Source organism: Macrotis lagotis, chromosome 1 (assembly GCF_037893015.1).
Source record: "Macrotis lagotis isolate mMagLag1 chromosome 1, bilby.v1.9.chrom.fasta, whole genome shotgun sequence".
NCBI lineage: Eukaryota > Metazoa > Chordata > Mammalia > Peramelemorphia > Peramelidae > Macrotis > Macrotis lagotis.
The window spans coordinates 640684433-640705955 of NC_133658.1; the positions used below are offsets into that span (position 1 = coordinate 640684433).

Below are 21523 nucleotides of genomic sequence, written 5' to 3' on the forward strand. Positions count from 1 at the left end.
GTATATCAAGACTAAGAGAGTATGAGATCTCTCTCTTAGGTTAGAACCCTAGAGCAAGTCACTCTTTGAGCCTCAGTTTCCTCATTTGTAAGATTACAAGTAATGTGAATTATTATTGTCACTATCCACTCGTCATTGTTATAAGGTTCATAGAAAATAATAGATAGATGTTTTGAAGCTTAAAGCTCAATATATAAGACCCAAAATTATTTAGCACTTTGAAGTTCACAGAACATTTCCCTCACAATAATCCTGTGAGATAGGTGATGTCAGTATTATTCTCTCCAATTTACAGATTGGAGAAAAAAACCAGAAAGTAGGAGAGGTGAATTTCTTTTCCAACATCATTCATCTAGAGAATTTCTTAGAAAGATTTGAATTCCTGACTATGTGTCCATAGTTCTGTTCACTGTTCCATGTTCCTTTTTTATAATATTGTAAAAAAATAGTGTTATTGCTGGGTCAAAAAGCATGCAAGGTTTAGAAACTTTTTAGATAAAATTCTTAGCTTTCTTCTTGAATAGCCATTCCAATTCATGGCTCCACCAGCAGTGCATTAAAATGCTTATTTTCCTGTAGTGACTCCTCTTTGTTAATTTCCTTTGTTTTTTCCTTTGGTCAGCTTTGCTAGTTTGATAGATATGAGGTGAAACTTCAAAGTTACTAAAATTTTTATGAATTGGAATTGTTTTTCCTATTGAGGGCTTGGATTTCTTCCTTTGAAAGTCAATTGTGTATCCTTTTATCATTTAACATTTATAGAATGGTTTTTAATCTTAAACATTTGAATCTATTCCCTATATATCTTGAATATTCTCCAAAGAGATCAAAGAAAGAAGAAAAGATTTTAATATGCATACATGCATAAAAATGCACATATATATCTGTAGTCACACATAAATGTGTTTATATATATGTCTATAGATATCGATATTTCTATAATTCTGTATCTTTATAGAACCATTCTGTTGTTTAGTCATTTTTAGTTGTGTCTGACTCTTCATGAGTCCATTTGGGGTTTTCTTGGCAGACATCCTGAAATGGTTTGCCATTCATTCTCCAACTCAGAAACTAAAGTAATGAGGGTTAATTTGACTTTCCCCAGGATCACACAGCTAGTAAGTGCCTGAGGCTAGATTTGAACTTATGAAGATGAGTCTTCTGATTCCAGGTCTGGCATTCTATTCACTATACCACCTAGGTGCCCCTGTAGAATTATAGATATAGATGTATAAAATATGGAGCTCTTTTTTGTGGTGAAAAAGAACTGGAAACAGAAAGGGTACTCCCCAATTGGGGAATGGTTGAACAACCTATGGTATATGAAAATGCTATTATGCCATAAGAAATGATGAAAAAGAATAATTTCAGAGAAACCTGGTGTGTTGAAATTGTATCTTGTAAATAACCTGTGTAAGGAAACAATTAATAATAAATAGGAACTAAGAGTATAAAGAGGAACATAGAAACCACTTGTCAAAACTGCCTCCTAAATTAATTGAGACCATATATGTACTAAATTAGGAGAAGCCAGCTAGGTTCCAGCAAAGGTCCTCTGTCTGCAAGTTACAAATAAACGCTAACCATATGCAGTAAAATTAGAGAAATATTAGGTTAATGAGTTGTAGGATATAAAATAAACTCAGATAAATCATGAACAATTCTATATATTACCAACAAGACACAGCAACAAGGTATAGAAAGAGAAATTCCATTTGAAGTAACTGTGGACAACATAAAATACTTGGGAGTCCACCTGCCAAGGCAAATTCAGAAATTATATGAAACTAATCATAAACACTTCTAACATAAATAAAATCAGGTCTAAATAACTGAACAAATGTCAATTGCTCATGGGTAGATTGAACTACAATTCTACCTAAATTAAATTATTTCTTCAGTGCCATACCACTCAAAAAATTACTTTGAACTAGAAAAAACATTTAACTAAATTCATATGGGGGAACAAAAGGTCAAGAATATCAACAGAATTATTTTAAAAAATGCAAAGGAAGTTGATCTAGCCATATCAGATCTAAAATTATATTGTAAAGTATGTCATCAAAACTTTGTTACTGGGAAAGAAATAGAGTAGTGTATTAGTGTAATAGATTAGGTACAAAAGAAGGAGTAAATGAGTATCATAATCTACTGTTTGATAAACCCCCAAATTCCGGGTTCAGGGATAAGAACTTATTCTTGAACAAAAATTGCTGGGAAAACTGGAAGACAGCATGGCAGAAACTAGGCATAGACCAATATCTCACACCCAATACCAAGATAAAGTGGTAATGGATGTAGGATTTAGGCATTAAAAAGTGATCCCATAAGCCAATTAGGAGAACAAGGGATAGTTCATCTGTCAGATTTATAAAAAGGGAAGCAGTTTATGACCAAAGAAAAAATAGAGAACATTATAAAATGCAAAACGGATACTTTTGATTACATTAAATTGAAATAAAATCAATAAACAAATAAAACCAATGCAGCCAAGATTAAAAGGAATGCAGTAGTTGAGAAACAGTTTTTATAACTATTATTCTGATAAAAGACCCATTTCTAAAATATATAGAAAACTGAATCAAATTTATAAGAATATAAATTATTCCTTGATTGATAAATGGTCAAAACATATACAGAGACAATTTTCAGATGAAGAAATTAAAACTATCTATAACCATATGAAAAAATACTCTAAATCATTATTGATTAGAGAAATAAATATTAAAACATTTCTGAGGCACCACCTTATACCTCTCAGATTGACCAATATGACTATGAAGGAAAATGATCGATGTTGGCGGCTTTGTGGGAATAGTGGGACACAAATGCATTGTTATTGCAGCTGTGAACTGATCCGACCTTTTTGGAGAGCAATTTGGAATTACACCCAAGGGCAATAAACCTGTACGATACCCTTTGATTCAGTAATACCACTACTAGGTCTGTATCCCAAAGAAATCATCAAAAAGGGTAAATACCCCACATACATAAAAACATTTATAGCAGCTCTTTTCTTGGTGGCAAAAAATTGGAAATTAAGAGAATACCCATCAATTGGGAATGGGTGAACAAATTGTGGTATATGAATGTGATAGGACACAATTGTTCCATAAGAAATCATGAAGAATGGATCTTCAGAAAAGCCTGGAAAGAATTGCATGAACTGATGCTGAAACAGAAGAGTAGTGTATACACTAACAGCAACATTGAGTGATGATCAATTATGATGGACTTGTTCATTTTAGCAGTATAATAATCAAAGACAATTCAAAAAGACTTTTGATGGAAAATACTACCAATATCCAGAGAAGGAACCATGGAGTTTAAATGCAGACCAAAGGTTACTATTTACATTTTTTAAAAGTTGTTTTACTCACAAATGTTTATTTTCCCATTTTGATTTGATTCTTCTTTCACAACATGATTAATATGGATTTATGTTTAACATAGTTATACATGTATAACCTATATTAGATTACTTTCTGTCAGGGGGAGGAAGGAGGAAGGAGAGGGAGGGGGAAAATGTGAAACTCAAAACCTTGCAAAAATGATTGTTGAAAACTAACTTTACATGTGGTTGGAAAAATAAATAAATAAAATATTGTTTAAAAAGAGACATGTTAATGAGGCTGCGAGAAGATGGCACTGATAACTTTGAGGTGACTAATATACTAATGAGTGAATCCTAAGGTCATACAGGTGCCACCATTTCTTTCCACACTGGACCTATATAAGGAAGGAAACCCTCCTCTTTGAGTACTTTTCCAGTTGCTCCAGGTCTATGCCACCTGAATGCTCCCAGCTCCAATCCATAACTACATAAATGATGCTTGGTGACTCTCTTCCCTCCTTTCCTGCTGTCTGTCTCATTCTCCAACTCCATCCCCCCCCATTGCCCACAGTCTCCCTCTGGATTCCCTGTATCTTATTAAAGTGTGTTTGATGAATATCAATTTGCTTCCAGTGTGATCTTTTCTGTTGCCTATCCAAAGATCTGGGCTTTTTCATCCTGACCCAACTGGGATCCCATTATGTCTTTTCTTTTAAAGGCCTAATTTGGATATCTGGACTGGGTAAGCATGCTACTGGTTAGAAAGTAAGGACTGATAAAGAAACCTACCCCTCTGGATGGGAACCTCCTGTGAGGTTGGGGTTAAAAGAACTTCTAGGAGAGTTCTGCTGCTTAGGAAAAAAAGTCTAATTCTTCTTCCATATGGTAAATATTTGAAGGTAGTGTCTCCTAAGTTTACATCCCCAGGATAAATATCTCCTTTCAAATAATCCTTAAATGCTTTGATTTTTAAAATGTCCTCACCAATTTACCTTTCTTTACATAAAGATAAACTCTAGAAATGGAAGTTAGACTAGAATTCATCTAGTCTAACTCTCATTTTACAGATGAGGAAACTGAGCCCCAGAGAGTTTAAACAAGTTGTCCAAGGTCACACAGATAAGTACTATCAAGGTTAAAACCAAAACTTAGGCCTTATGTTGAAGTCTTACTATACAGAATATAGCAAACCTGTCTCCCTAGAACTCAGTTTCTCATTAAGCTACTATACCAAAAAACTATAGAATCTAAATAACTGTCCAGAATGTGCTTTTGGGTATAAGGGCTCTTTGCCATCTGAGCCTCCCCATCTCCTGGTCACTAATAAGTTAATTAGCAGACATTTGTTGAACTCCTACTATGTCTGAGATACTATACAAGGTTAATTATTGCCTTGAAGAAACTTAGAATCTTTTCAAAGTTCAATATAATTTAACTATATTCAGACTGATGATGAAGGAGTAATAACTGACTAGTTAATAGATAGATGAAAAAACTGAGTTAAAGGGTTAAAGTAATTTGCCCAGACTTACAACTATTAAGAGACTGATCAGGATTTGAACTCAGGTCTTTCTGACTCTCTCTCACCCTCTTAACTATTGTGTTACCTAGCTGTCTCTAGGAAATAGAAGAATCAGGTTTTGTATTCTGGTCTTTTGGATCCTGAATCCAGCCTTTTCTTGAAGAGAGACATCTATAGGTGTATGTTTATTTATACTACATAATACTATAATATGTTGAATGTTATATTAATATATTATTATAAAATAATATATAATATGTAGATATATTATATAATATATAGATGTATTCAAGGTTTCTGCCTTAAAGGCATTCATAGTCTTTCAATATAATTCAACCAGGATAGGTACTAATGGCATAGATAAGTGTTGAATGCGGTTCTGATTGGATATTTAAAGGTAGAACTGTAGAGAGCAATAAGAATCTAAGATTAAAGTTCTGGAGGAGAATTTGGTGGTAGAAATAATATTTGACTGTGATCTGCATATAAGTGATCATTGAATTCATGAATTGAAAATAATATTAGAGAAGAGAGGAGAACTTTGGAAAATACCTAATTTAAAGGTCAGAGAAAAGAAGATATATAAGAAGAGTAGTTAGAGAGGGAAGAAGTGAACTGTGAGAGGGAAAAGTCTGAGAAGCTAAGAGAGAGGAGAGGTAATTAAGAAGGAAGGAGTTATCAGATGAAGCCCAGGAGTCTAGGAGAATGAAGATTTAGGGGGGGAAAAGTCTTTAATGACTTTAGATAGAATTTCTTTAGAAAAGAGGCTTGTAGCTAAGCAAGGACTTGAGCTAATACCTAATAAGAAAGTAGGAATAACAAATTCACAAACTATGTGATTTGACTCACAAGAGTCTCAGATTTAGAAGGAACCTCAGAGACCATTTAGTCCAACCCATACCTGAATAAGAACCTGTTAGACCACATACCCCAAAACTGGTTATCCAGCTTTTGCTTGAAGGCTTCCAATGAAAGGGAACCTCCCAGTGCTGTCAATTTTGGATCATGTTAATTGTTAGGAAGCTTTAGCTTATATTGAGCTTATATATGCCTCTCTGCAAGTTCCATCCATCAACCCTAGTTCTGCCTTCTGGAACCTAGGAGAATAAATTTCTACCCACTTACTTGGGAAAGCTATTCAAAATATTTGAAGACAGCTCTCATTCTTCTTAAAGTCTTTGTTTTTGTTTTCAAGCTAAAATGTCCCTCTTTGCATCAATGTTTCATTGTATTATATGAATTTAGGGGCACTGGTTGCCTTCTTTTGGATAGTCTTCTTCATACCATTGCCCTTCTTAAAGTCTAGATCTGAACACAACACTTATAAAGTGGTCCAGAAGTGTGTGAGTAAACAAGAAGAGAGACCAAAGGGAGAAGGAGGTGGGAGAGAGACAGGAAGAAAGAGATTGAGAATTAGAAAGAGACAGAGAATCTATGTTCTTCCCAAGGCAAAAATCCAAGATGTGAGAGATTCCTAAAACTAATCTAACTAGATAACTACTGTTTATTTGTTTTTTGGTGGACACAAATTGTAGTACTAGAAGAAACACAGAAAGTACTGTTAGATAAAGTCTTGAACAAGAAGCTAAAACATTAGGGCATAGGTGGTGCTTTCATTGTAGCTGACAAATTAAAGGGTTCAAAAGAAAAAAGACTGATTTGGAAATCGAAGAGCTGATTAAGAAGACAATGCCTAGGAATAAGATGTGGATTTTTGGATAATGGCATAATATGGAAATGACAGGTTCCTGGCTATCTATATGCTACATCTAGCAAAAGCTGATCAGAATGTAATCTGTTGTTTGTTGTTGTTCAATTACTCAATCATGTCTGACTTTTCATGATCCCATGGACCATAGCATGTTAAGTTCTACTCTCAAAGTCTATCCAAATCCATGTTTATTGTTTCTATGAATGCTTTGATCACAACACTTATTACTCTGATGTAAGGAAAGGTTGAAGGCAAGAGGAGAAAGGGATGTCAAAAGTTGAGATGGATAAAGTATCAGTTTTGGTACTTGACCTTCCAGTTAATAGCCTGAATTAATTTATTTAAATATTGATTGATTTGATCTTTTTGCTATTCAAGAGATTCTCAAAAGTCTGCTTTGGCACCACGATTTGAAAATATCAATTGTGCAGCACTCAGCTTTACTTTCACAGCCATAATTGCTACTGGAAAAATTATAGCTTTGACTATTCAAATCTTTGTTGGCGAGGTTATATCTCTGCTTTTAAGGATCCTGTCCAGATTTACCATAACTCCCCTTCCAAGGAGAAAGCATCTTTTAATTTCATCACTGGAGTCACCATCTGTAATGATCTTTGAGCCCAAGAATATAAAATTGAACACTGCTTTCATTTATTTTCCCTCTATTTTCCAGGAATTGATGAGATCAGTTGCTAAGATCTTATTTTTTTTTACATTTTTAAACTTCAAGCCAACATTGATACTCTTCTTTCAAGAGGCTTCTTAATTCATCTTCTCTTTGTGCCATGGAATAATATTGTCTACATATTTGAGATTGTTGATATTTCTCACAGTAACTTAAATTCCAACTTTGGATTCATTTGTCCTACCATTTGTCATGTTATATGCTGCATATAAGCATTCTTCCCCTGAAGTATATCTGACACTTTCTGAGCTGAGAGATTCAACTTCTTTTATTATCTCTTTATCATTTTAATACCATCCATGAGGCTTTCTCTGTAAAGATTTTGGAGTGTCATTTTTTTCCCCTAAAGTGGATCTCCTCTTGTCAGCACTCTCCATAAAGGACAGCCAGTCTTGGGTAACTCTGAACATCATAGCTCATAGCTTCATTGAGTTATGCAGGTATCTCTGCCATGACAAGTCAGTGATGCAGGAGGAGAAGATAGCCTAAAATCTTCCAGTTCAAACAGAAGGTTAATTGGAAAGGGGAAAACCACATAGTGGGTAGCTTCAATAGAAGAAGAATGGTAGTTGAAGCCCTGAGAAGATGTCAGAAGAGAAAAATCTAAGAAAGAAGTTAGCATATCTGGTTTCAGATGTGTGTCTGTCTGTCTGTCTCTCTATATATACATATGTATGAGATGTTTGGATAATTATCAAGATAAACTAAAGATCATGATGCAAAGATTCAAGTTTGACCTCACAGGACTGAGACAATGCAATGAGTCGCATGACTTCAATTTGACTTTGTAAGTAGACATCTTTATTCAAAAGAATCAGGGTAAATAATATGGCTTGATGCTGTAGAAATATAGCATTATATTCTATGATGTACTTATATTAAAAAATAATGAGGGGCATGTAAATAAAGATCATAGCAGGTGGAAACATAAGCATTTTTTGTTTGATTTTTTTTTCAGTCTACTTTAGACCAACCAGACAGAAAGGAGTTAGGAGATTGGGAAGCATATCACAAGCCTGGTACAGAGGTATGATATATTAATGATGGAAGCTTCTTGAGGTGAGGGACAGTTTTGCTTTTGTCTTTGAACTCAGTGTCTAGCCCAATGCCAGGATAGTTCTTAATAAATGGTTGTTGCTCTAAAATTCTAAAATTATAGATTTAGAAAAGGTAAAGGAACTTAATGCCATTTAATTAAATCTTTCTTTTTACAGATGATGAAGCTGAGGCCTGTAAAGGTTAAATATATGCTCAAGGTTACACTGGTAATAAGAGTCAGAGGTAGAATTGGAACTCTGATCTCTAATGATAACACAGAATATTTAAAGCACTGGAACTATTAAAATGATAAATGAAGCATTCAAGCTTTGGAAATCTTACTTGAATCTTTGCAAAGGCAAAGGAGTAAAAGTAGTTCTGAGTAGAGTTAATAGTCCTAATGATTTGGATGAACCTTAAGTAACTCTGAGTATGGGTAGGGCAGATTTGGCACTTGCATATTTATACATATGGACCAACCATGTACAATTAAATCAGGTTAGGTCTTGTTTAACCAGGGAGTCTGATGTACTCAAGATGATTGGCTGTTCTTTACACTCTGCCTTGTCTTCAGGGTGTTTCAATCTGGTCACAGAATGAATATCAAGATTCTACTTTGTTTTGTTTCTCTTAACTACAGTCCACAAGAGGAGTTTGAGTGAAATATCTAAGTTTGACAAGCAGTTGCATGTGAAGAACGAATTAATTCTGTTCTCCCTTAAGCATTCCTTTTAAGAACTTTCAAGTATCCCATCTCTTGTAATTCCAATTGGTGTCAAACCTTATGGCAGGAGAGGGATGAGGAACTCTTTTTTGGCTTTTGACAAATTAGAAGAATTTGGAGAAGAACCATAAAAATGATAAAAGGGCTGGAGGGCATGACTGAGAAATATAAGTAGTGAAATATGCATTTTTGTTAAATTTCAGATATAGGAGGGGCAAAGGATAAAACTTTTAGAAGATTATTAACTGTGGAGAAGGGAAGAGGAGCTGTTTCAAAATTATCCAAAGAACAAAGTATAGGAAATGGGAAAGATATTTAATATTTTTTAATATTTCCTGATATATTTAACAATATCCAGTTATCTAGGTCTGTGGAGGAAAGATTGGAAGGAGTCAGTTGGAGGGACTTGAAGGAAGCTATTAATTATCATTCAAAATCTCTACAGCCTAGCAAGTGATATGTATTAACATAATTTCATAATTTTCAAGTATTTCTTGTGTGTGTGTGTGTGTGTGTGTGTGTGTGTGTGTGTGTGTGTGTGTGTGTAGTGGGGAACTGTTTTACTTTCTTCTATCATACATACTTCTAATAGTATAACTATCCTCTCTCCCAGAATATTCTATAAGAGAATTTAACATCTTAGATCTGAGAGGGGAACCTTAGAGATAAACTAATCTATTCAAGAGCAGCTAAGTGGCATGGTAGATAGAGCATCTGACCTGGAGTCAGGAAGGCTCATCTTCCTGAATTCAAATTTCACCTCAGACTCTTTCTAGCTAGGCAAATCACTTAATCTTATTTGCCTCACTTCTTTTTCTGGAAAATGAGTTGGAGAAGGAAATAGCAAACCTCTCCTGTATCTTTGCCAAGAAAAACCCCAAGTAGAGTCACAAAGAGCAGGACAAGACTAAAATAAACAACACCCAACAAAATCTTACTGATTACCTCATTTTATGCTTTAGAGCTATTTGGCCAGGGAAGACTCCGGTTCAAGTCTTGTTTCTAACCTATTCCTTGCATGACTCTGATCTAATCCTAGTACTCTCTTAATGCTTCAAGTAAATGTTTTAAGATTATAAATTAAAGATTAGATACTTTTCTGAATTGGTGAAGAAAGTTTCTGCCCTGGGATTCCCATAACCAATAAAATCACAGGTCTGGTCAGAAAAAAATAAGATAAAAAGGTATCCTTTAGATTTCAAAGGAAAAGGGACCACAAGATCTAGAGGTAATATCATAATAGTTTGCTTAGTTCTTTTGGTCCTTGAGAACAAGACCTGATGAGTCAATATATCCAACCCCCATGGTTGACTACAGTAAAATTACAAGATATAGTTACTGCTTACAGTTCTTTGTGGTAATCCTATGGAGCAGTTTGACCAAATAGTATGTAATGAAGGCCTGAATACTTTAGTGTCCATTAAACAGTCAAGACAAGTTTAGGGTTTGGTTTATCCATTTTATTTTACTTTAGAAAACTAGAACTTTGAGGACCCGAAATTCTCCATGTTTGAGAATCAGAAACTCTCATGTGTCAAAACTGGGTTTATGTGGGGAAAGCAGGTTTTGGTGATTTTCTTCCTTTGATTCTCATTAAGATCAAATTACATTTTGGCTTGAGGCAAGCATCCCCTGAAAAATATGACTTTAACAACAGAACCCACTGATTTAGTGATATAGCACTGCAATTTCTAGCTTAAAAAATCATCCATTCCTTTCTTTCTTGCTTAGAAAACACTTTGTGTCTACCAGATCAGCAGGGGATGGAAGCTCATTCTGCCCTCTGGTAATGGGAATTGAATAAATTCAAGTACTGTTTTATCTAAATGGTTTGACAAGTTCCCATTTGCCAGGCTAATTACATCAGTCTGTTCTCTCTCTCTCTCTCTCTCTCTCTCTCTCTCTCTCTCTCTCTCTCTCTCTCTCTCTCAGCTCCCTCCACCTCCCAACATTGGGGACTTGGCAGGTGTTAGCATTCTGACGCTGCTGTAATACACAGTTGAACTATGAAGTCTATTACTGTAGACTGGATGAAGCCAAGAGAGGGAGGTATTTGCTGACCTAGGAGGTCCTCAGAGCTGTGTAACTTTTTTTTAGGTTTTTTTTTTCTTTTTGCAAGGCAAACAGGGTTAAGTGGCTTGCCCAGGGCCGCACGGCTAGGTAATTATTAAATGTCTGAGACCGAATTTGAACCCAGGTACTCCTGACTCCAGGGCCGGTGCTTTATCCACTACGCCACTATGCCACCCTGCCACCTAGTCGCCCCTTAACTTCTAATAAAATAAAAGAAATGTTCACATTTATTTCTAAGTAAATTCTTGTAACAGAATAACAAGGCTAGTGCAATTTTATTAAGAGTTCCAAATAAGAGCCTCCAGCTTTGGGGAGAAACTTTGAAGTGTTGGGAACTGGAAAGAGATTTCTTCCATGGTCTCTGGATATCTCCTATTTGATAGCTTCTCTTTTCAATACTCCACCTCAATATTTTCACTCTCCAAATACAGAGATACCCTTTTATAAACACAGTATCAACGAGACTTTAATCCTTGGCATATTTGAATACTTGCAATAATGAGCTATGTAAGCACAAGAGTCTTAAGAATTGATGTGTCTAAATACATTGAGGTATCCTAAACTGTGGAGGAAATGTTGGAACGAGTTAGATGGAGAGGCTTGAAGAAAACTGTATAATCCTCTTGCAAAACCTCTACAAACTAGTACTTGATTATATGTATTGGCATAGAATTGTCAAGTGTTTTCTGTGCATGTGTGTGTGTCTGTGTGTTTGTGTGTAGTAGAGAAATGTTTCGCTTTCTTCTATCGTACATACCTAGTCTTTTCATAAACCTACCCTCTACGCTAGAACAGAGTTTAACAACCTACATCTGAGAGGTCATCTTAGAGATCATCTAATATAATCAATTTTTGAGTAAAGGGAAATTTTTAAAAATTGTGAGTATATTTTAGAATGACTGTCTTGAAGCATCAGAGAAAATCCTGAAATGACAAACCACTTTCCACACAGTTTGTTTACCTGGACAGTAAATTTTAATGTTCAGGAGGGGAGGGAAGAGGTAGAGTTAAAAATACTAAAGTGTTTGATTCTCCACTGGTAATGGTAGAGATGAGAAAGAAAACACAGCCCTCTGTACCTCCAGGATCAAATATAAAATCCCATGTTTGGCTTTTACAGCTCATCACAAGGTCACCTCTTCCTACTGTTCTAGTCTTCTTATGTTTACTTCTCACATACTATACAGTCCAGTGACTTTGATCTATGACTCTTCCATCTCTCGACTCTAGCCTTTCACTGGCTATACCCCATGCCTGGAATGATGTCCCTTTTTACCTCTGTATCCTGACTACCCTGGCTTCCTCCAAGATGATTAAGATCCCATTTTCTACAAGAACTTCAAATTTATGATTAAAAGAAAGTCAGCATTGGAGAGAGCATGCTAAGTTAGAAAGGGCACAGAATTGAACAGTAGATTTAGAATGAAAGAATCTGGGTCAGATATCACGTCAGCCACTTGTTAGCTAGGTAGCCTCAGGCAGGTTCCTCGAACCTCATTAGACTTTATTTTCCTCATCAGTAAAATAGAGAGGTTGGCCTAGATGATGTATCTGTCATCATCCCATATGGATAAGCTGAATGATGGTGGTATTAAGCCAGTTATTATTGTTCTCCTCCTCCTTCTTTTCTTTTTCCTGCTTCTCCTTTCCTTTTATGCCAATCTCAGTACAGTTTGCTCACAACAAAATACTTTTGGTATTTGCTCTCTTTGGAGATGCTCTCTTTAGAGTGGAGGCTGCTTAAGATCTGGAAACTAAAAATCTGAATGATGCCTAAATCTTAACATTTCTAGATTGCTATGAATTCATCCTTGTCTTTGTAAGGGAAATTTCTATTATTGCTGTCCTCATAACAGATTCTGATAGTGCCATATCTTTCTGGCACAAAAATATTTAAATAATAAAATAACTTTGGAAAGTGGAGCAGGGCCTAATTCATCATATAATAGCTAATGAGAAGTAGTGGAAGCCTTTAGTATCAAAACTTTGGAGCATGCAGCTCAAAGCATAATGTATTTGACTTTCCTTAGATAACATCTTTGTGTCGACTCCCAAGAATGGTTAACTAAATTTTATTAACTGAAATACTAGGAACTTGTGGTATTAAATGTTCCCAAGAGGGAAATTTGTGTTCAACAAGTTTTCTGAATTCTTATGACTCTTAGATTTATTTGTAGTTTTCTTGTCAGTTTGCAGTTTTCCCATAATACCTCCAAGAAGTGAGTTGATAAATGTAAATGGTAAAATCAGGTGGTGCAGTATTCTTTCCTCTTGTATGAAGAGGAGAGCTGTCAAACTTTAATCCTAGAAACCTCATCCTAGCCATCTTCTGGGGAATGTGTTTTCCCATGGACAGTTATTTACATGCATTGTAAATTAAAAGTTGTAATGATCATGCAGTTGAGTGGAGTTAGTATCTTTTGAATAGATTTATCATTATAATTTATCTGTAAATCAGGAAAAAAAAATCAATGTCCTCCAGTGGGATGATCCCCTGCCCTTTTAATATCAGTAGCAACTCTTACAGAATCTAATTATTACTGGTGGCAGGGAACAAGAATGAGAGGGCTATACATTAGTGTAGGATTTGAGTCACAATCCAAGTAAAGTTGAGAAAATTTTCATCAGTGTTTACTGTTTACAATAGGTAAACATTTAATCTAACAACTTTAAATAAGAAGAGTTTTTATTTAGGTTTACTTTTCCCAGAACCTTAGAAGAAATCATCCCTGGATTCCAGAATCATAATAATCAATCATAAACCAAAAATATGACAAAGATTGTCATAATGGTTCATCCCTTTCTGAATTGCTTTTCTTATAATTCTTTATTTTTCTTCCTCATTATTTGTTCCCAAGTATGGGCTATATCATAATATCATAATATTTTTCTAAGACATGTTGGGTTCTTGGTTGCTCTCACCCACCCACCCCAACCAGTGATAACTTCATAGTCCCTCGAATCTGTATGTCAGTCTAGATATAATTATAACACCAGGACTATTAATAGTAAGTCCCTAGAACTATTAACACTAAAACTATTAATGGTGTGAAATCTGTTGAATATGCTGCATACAATCTTCCTAAATCTTAATAATTATAATTGCTTCTGAAGTTGTGAATATTGTAGAAATGTTGTATAATATAATAATATATCATTTATATATCTTATTATATTATAAAATAATAATATAATAATAAAAGTGGATAATAATATGGTATATGAGTTGGGTTTTTTTCCCCCAGGGAGTTTAATATTATAATGGGTAGTTATGACATTCATAACATTTTTAGGAAGTTGATTTGAATTATCAGTATATTGAGGAAGTTACCAAACTTCTGTCCATCATTTAGTAGTTGTTTGTGGACAAAGTCTCTGCAAACCTTAGTTTCTTCATCTGTGAAATGGAAATGATATTTTTGCTACTCTATAGGTTTGTCATGAGAATGAAATGAGATGGAAAATACTTTTCAAACATTAAAACACTATATAAAGGTGAATTATTATTGAATACCTTAAGGATAGCAATTGTGTTGTCATAACTTCAGTTAGTACATAACAACAGTTAGTACAAGTGCTGAGCATATTAGGAGAACTATTTAAATATAAATACTCACTGAATGATTTGAAATTGACTCCAGTGCTAAAAACTGGAAAACTTTAGAAATGTAAGAATGGACATTCTCATTTCTTTGCTCTTGAGCATAGAATGTCTTCCCCTTTTAGCTTTAAATCTTAGTACTGAGTACTTTTCATCCTGGGTTTCAATTCTAATAGGAGATACAGGTGAATGTTGTGACTTCTATCCAACTTCCCCCTCCTTTCCAGTCCCCACCCCCAAGCTTCATGGCTCATATTGCAACCCCAGGTTTGATTTTTATACTTTTTGATTGGGGTTGTTTCCAGATGTCAAGTGGAAGAGATGTACAATGTATTAAGTTATTATTCTGCCAGGATATGCTAGCATATAAATATAGAGAGTTCTGCCAGCAGCTTGGTATGTGAAAGTCTTTGTCCCTCCTGAAAATTCACCCACAACTAGGAGGTAGAAAATCGAGACATGGAGGATGAGAGAACGTGTTTGCATCATGTAATACCATTCTCCATTCTCAATTATATTAAACCCAGGTGTGTGTTAATAAAAGCCTTATTTATTAACTTACTGTTTCTTGTCTTCTAACATTAATGTTTCCAATGTGAGTTGGGTCCAGGGATTCTATCTATTTTATAGTGTTAAATCAATTACCTTGTAGCTGTTTTATTTTTACACCAAAGGTCTTGGAACCTTTCAGTTACCTGCCTTTTGTTCTAAGGCATTTAAGTGGTTTAAGGTATGTAATTTATCAAGTTCTTCCCTTATCTATTTTAATCTTTGATAGACTGGTTGCTTTGTGAGCAAACTTCTTCACTTTTCTTGGGAGTAAGTTAACAATTGCTCATTCTGAAGTGCTGACCTGCTACTCAGAAAACATGCTTTTTAATTGGGATTGAGTTATCTTGTGTAAGATTGTAAACTGTCTAGTATTGACCTAGACAGACTCAACATTTCACAATGACAAAAGATTTAATAAAGGTCAACTGAATGCAAGCCACTGAATAATAAAAATGAAAAAAAAATGACGTTTATAGCATGTATACAAATATGCATGGAATGATGGGGGTTATTAGGAGTCCAAAAAGAAAGAACAAAGTACTCAAGGGTATTTGAGCAAGTTCAAAGTACACTTTCAGCTTGGTAGATTATGGAAAAACTCTTATAGAAGTTGCCTTGAGTTGCCTTGAAGGAAAAAGAAGGATTTTCACAGGCTTGGATGGGAAAGAAATACATTTCTGGCACGAGGGATAAACTACATGAATATATAAAGCTAGGTGGATGTTTGTTTGTCTTGAGGAACAGTAGCCCTATTTGGCAGAAAGAGATTGTCAAATCAACAGTCATTTACTTGACCTGAATGTGTGAAAGGACATGATATATAAACTAACTCTGACAAGGTAGCTTGAAGCCAAATCATGGAAAGACCTTAGATGACAGCCTTGGAGTTTCATATAAATAAACAATTGGGAATCAAAAAATATTTTTGAACAGGAGAGTGGCATAGCCAGGTCAGTATATTAAAGTCTTCCACAAATTTGGGAAGTCATTTTTGGCTTCCATATGTATTTCTAAAGTATGTAAGTGCCTACCATGCACTAGGTGCTATGGAGGTATGAAGGTGAGACTATTTCTACTCTAAAAATTTTTACATTCAACTAGAAGTGTGGTTATGTAAATATTTAAGTAAATATGAGACACACATACACACACACACACACACACACACATATTTAAAATAGTAGTTTAGCAGGGACACTAACTAACTAACTTCTATGGGAAGGGTTCTAGGTAAATTTAATCCTGAAGGCTCTGGAGTCAGAAGGACCTGAGTTCAAATATAGCCTCAGACACTTAACATTTTACTATCTATATGACCCCGGTCAAGTCACTTATTCCTGATTGCCTTGAATCCTGGGCCATCTCCGGTCATCCTGATCCACATCTGGCCATTGGATTGGATGGATCTGGAGGATTCATTTGCTCCTTCCTTACTCAAATCCAATTTATTGCTTGCCTTGGCATCACCTCCTGATATCATGGTCTTCTTTGAAAACAACAACCACCTTAAAGGAAGTCAAGACTCCAAAAGACAGAGGTGAAAAGAAGAGTGTCTAGGTATGGGAGCTGGACAGTATGTACAAAGTCATGATGGAGGGTTATGGAATGTTTCATATAGAGAATGGCAAGTAAGTCAGTTTGCTTTGAATGACTAAGTAATTTTTATAAACAACCAAATTAGAGCATATTAAAAAAAACACTATTTGCATCCAGAGAAAGAACTGATAAATAGAAATATGTTTAGAATCATTTTACATCTATTTGCATATATATATACATATGTGTGTCCAGTGGTAGCCATCTCTGATGTGATGGGGGAAGGGGAAAAAGAAATTTACATGATAACTTTATTGCATATTTAAAAGTAATAGCAAGTACATAATAGAACTGTAGTTTCATATGCAATCATCTTTTTTTTATTATACTGTTATGGAAATGCTTGTTTTATTCCATAAATTAGAAATAAAATAAGTTTTAAAAAATTAGTCAGTTTGGTTGGAATATAGAATGGGTAGGGGAGGAATAATATATAATCAGCCTAGAAGGGTAGACTTGAACCATTTTTTAAAGGCTTTAAATCACAGGTTTCATTTTACCCTAGATGCAATAAGAAGTCACTTAAAGTTCTAAAGCAAAGGAGTAACAATAGGGAGGATATGGAGAGGTCAGAGGTACCATTTAGGAGACTGGTATAATATATAAGCCTCTGTTATAATAAAAAGAACATAATAGTCAGAATGCCTAGATTTGAATTCTGAAATTTCTTTTTATTATCTTGAGAAAATAATTTAACATTTCTGAGACCCAATTTCTTCATTTGTAAAGTGAGGTCATGGAATTTGATAACCCATGAGTTTGCCCATTTCTCATAAGTACTATGAGCATCTGTAATTGGATTTTGCTGACCTAGAACCTGTTAATGCACATGAGCAGCTGCCCTGCCAGTTTTGACATACTTTGTTTGGATGTTCCATTTCTTTGAGAATCCAAACAAAGATCAGAACAAGCTAGAAGTTCTCAGAAGGTCAAGAGATTTGTCTTTCTGTTTCTTACTAAAAATGTTTAAAGATGAAGTAAAATGTTGGTTTAGTCAGAAATGTTTTCAAAATAAATAGGATGCCTACTTTAAGATGAAATGGTTGGGGAGGCTAGGTGGCACAGTGGATAGAGCACTGGCCCTAGAGTCAGGAGTACCTGAGTTCAAATCCAGCCTCAGACACTTAATAATAATGACCTAGCTGTGTGGCCTTGGGCAAGCCACTTAACCCTATTTGCCTTGCAAAAAACAAAACAAAACAAAAAGATGAAATGGTTGACCCTCAATGACAGGAGAAAGAAAAGTATATTAAGTGGGGTACAGTTGTTAACTGTATTTTTAGCTTGCATATGTTCATAATTCTGTATTTATAATGTTATGTCATTTTGCATTTTGAACTCAAAACTATTTAGTGAATCAGAATGGTGATAGACTAAATATTATAAATCCCTTCAGGGCAGTGATTGTTTCATTTTTGGTCTGTGTCTCCAAAGTTCCTGGCCAATAGAAAGTGCTTAATAAATTCTTGTTTTAATTGAATTAATTTTTTAAAATCTGATTCCACTCAATCAAATTCAGAGAGCATTAAATTAAAATAGAATATATTCATTTCTTGTGATCTGACTTCCCTTAATTGAAATTATCCTCTCCAAGGTTAGCAGTGATTTAAGTTCTAGTTTCCATGTCCTTTTGTTAGTTATTTATCCTTCTTGGCCTCTCTGAAGTATTTGATCCTATTGTTCATCTGTCTCAGGAGACTCTTTTGGTATTAGGGAAACTTTTCTTCAGAGTATCTAGGTGGCACAGTGGATAAGGCCTTTTCACAGCATCTGTGGGCAACCTCATCAGTTTCAACCAGATTAATTTTTGTCTCTCTGCAGATGGCTTCCAGATCTAAAAATTCAGCGGTAATCTTTCTCCTTAACACGTGTCTTGTTCCATCAATTAGATGTTTTGATAGTAAGATATCTCAAACTTGAAATGTCTAAAATGAAATTTATCCTTAACTTCTCATTGACCATCTTGAACTGGATATTCCATAGATATCTTAAATTTGATATATCTTAAAATGAACTAATTATTTTTCTTCTTAAACCTTCTCCTCTTCCTACCTTCCTGTTACTTCATATTCTCAGTCTCCCAGACCTGCAAACCTAGGTAGATGCCATCCTGGACTATTCACCCTCACTCACTCCCATATTCAATGTTTCTAAGGTCTGTCATTGTTTCCTTTGAAATATCACTTTTACAGTCCTTTGCACTTCTGACACTACTAGTACCCTGATTTTGGCTCTCATCAGTGATGTTTGCATGATTATAGTAATCTTCTGTTTGGTCTTGTTCTCATTCCACCCCATCTTCTATTCAGCTATCAAAGTGGCCTTTCTAAAGAGCAAGCCTGACCAGGGTTCCCCATCCCCATTCCCCTATTCTATAAACTGCAGTGGTCAAGATTATATCCAGGAAAAGCTATAAAATCTTGCAGCATTTAGAACTTTTTTATGACCTGGTTCCTTACCTTTCCAAACTTTTCATCCACTATCCCCTTCCATGTTATCTATGATCTAGTGACACTGATCTCCATCTCACAGCTCTAATGAGTTTTATCTGTTGGCCTGCATGCCTGGAATTCTTTCAGCTTTTTTTCCCCTGGTTTTCTTATGGTCCTTCAAGTTCCAGCCAATCACTTTCAAGGTGTCTTTGCTGATCCTCCTAAAGGTCAGTGTTTTCCCTCTGAGATTCTTCGATTTATCCTCTATGTTCTTGGTATATAGCTCCTTGCATGTTGTTCTTCCCATCAGGCTGGGAACTCCTAAAGTAGGAAGTATTTTTTGTTTGTTTTTACCATTTTTTAAAAAATCTTCAGCCCTTAGCATCATGTATGGCACATGATAGATATTTAATAAATGTATATTGATTTGACTTGTTAAATTCACTTCCTCCTCCCTCCCCATTTCCTCTCCTCTCCTTCCTAATATTTTCTTTTCTATCAAGAACCCCTATCCTTCCATCCTCAAGAATGTCTTTAAATTCTCATGCTTTCACTAATAATAGTAATAACTATGAGGATGATGATTTATATAACATTTTTAAGATCTACAGAGTGCTATGATAATTGTAACAGCCTCTGCTTTTTAAAATCTTTAGTTTCCTTCAGAGTTCAGATCAAGTGCTACTGTCTAAAGGATATCTTGCTTATTTTATTCCATAAACTAAAAATATTTTTAAAAGAAGATCCTCCCTTTAGGTGCTAATGCCTTCCCTGAAATTATCTTTTTTTAAACTTTATTTTATTTTATTTATATGCATGCATGTTGTTTATCCCAAATAAAGTGCAAGCTTCCTGAGGGCAGGGACTATTTCATTTTTGTCTTTGTATCCCTATCACCTTTCACTGTGCCTAATACCTAATAGATATTTAATGCATACTTGTGGAATTATTGATTGAAGACCAAAGTAGAGATATGAAGATACATACTGTGCTATCAATAAATATTTTTGTTTCCACTTATTTTGCTTTTTTAAGAAGTTGCAGGCTACTTGTATTTGTCCATTCAATTAGTTAGTGGTATCTCTACTTTTTAGGTGAGAAAAGGAGTCACAGAGGATTAGTTTTTCTGCATTTAGTCTCTAGGACAGGAATTCTTAACTATTTTGATCAAGGAACCCCTTTGGTAGTTTGGTGAAGGCTGTAGACCCCTCAGATTTTTAAAAAAATTCATAATGGAAGGAAATGCTAAATTTTAGTGAAATAAAGATATAATTTTTCTCCCAACTGTTCATAGTTTCCTCTGAAATTTATGCATAGACCTCTGAAGAAGAACCTAGGTTAAGAATTCCTGTTCACTTAGAAATAAGATTAGTTGATAGGACTTTGATATGTGTATTTGATCATCCTGAGTTTGTGATTTTTTTTCTAAAGCCAGCAGAATCATTCCACATTTTGATTATACCTTTCCATCCAGCTCTCTGCCTTGTAAATAGACCCCCCCCCCCACTTTGAATCTGAGGGACCAGGGAACAAACAGCAAGAACAAATTATCTCATTGTGAATTGCTTAGGTAGGACCATGTCTAAGTTCCCATTCTCACTGAGCAGAATACATTTTTGGCAGTCAAATATTTGTTAATGATAATTATATGTCTCTAGTGCATTACAGAATTCATTAGAATGTCTGCTTAGATATTCTTCTCTCCCATTTAATAATGTCTTGCTGCAGACTTATTAAAAGGACTAGATCTCTTGCACTGATTAGGCTCAAGTGCATGGAGCAGTCGATTGGGATCTATTTCTTATCAGCAGATTTTTCCTTTTGACTTTTGCTTGGGCATTAGTGCCTTCACTTTAAGAATCCTGCTTGTAAGGAGTGTATTTCACCTGTAATGAGGTTTTTCTTAATAAGCAAAGAGAATATGAAGATCTGGAGAATAATTATCAAAAGAACCTTCGAGAATTTTAGGTAGTTTTCACAAGCAAAGAGATTTCATTTCTTTTTAGCCCCAGTGTGAGGCCTAGGAGGAATAAAATATTGCTGTTATTCATTGGTATTCAACTCAACCTGTACTTTTGTCCTTCCTCCCTCCATCTTTCCCTCACTACTTATCACCCTCCTGACTGATACTTTTATCATCACCTGAAATTGAATATCATCTCCTCTGTGGTGAGGTATTGTTTCTTAGTTTCTTATAGTTAGTGTGATAAGATGGCTTAAAGCAGTGTCACAAAAAAAACCATATTCTCTGAGTA

At 35.0% G+C, this 21523-nt stretch overlaps 1 protein-coding gene across 6 annotated transcripts in view; it reads left to right on the plus strand.

Annotated features, from left to right (window-relative positions):
• Window positions 1–21523, plus strand: part of LYPD6B (LY6/PLAUR domain containing 6B) — a 222122-nt gene that overhangs the window by 125906 nt on the left and 74693 nt on the right. For 2 of the 6 annotated variants that reach the window (XM_074215143.1, XM_074215144.1), the window contains one exon: window positions 8211–8279. The exons of the other annotated variants lie outside the window; for them this stretch is intronic. The gene's annotated coding sequence lies outside the window, so the exon portion shown is untranslated. The remainder of the gene's footprint in view (window positions 1–8210; window positions 8280–21523) is intronic. 6 annotated transcript variants of the gene reach the window in all.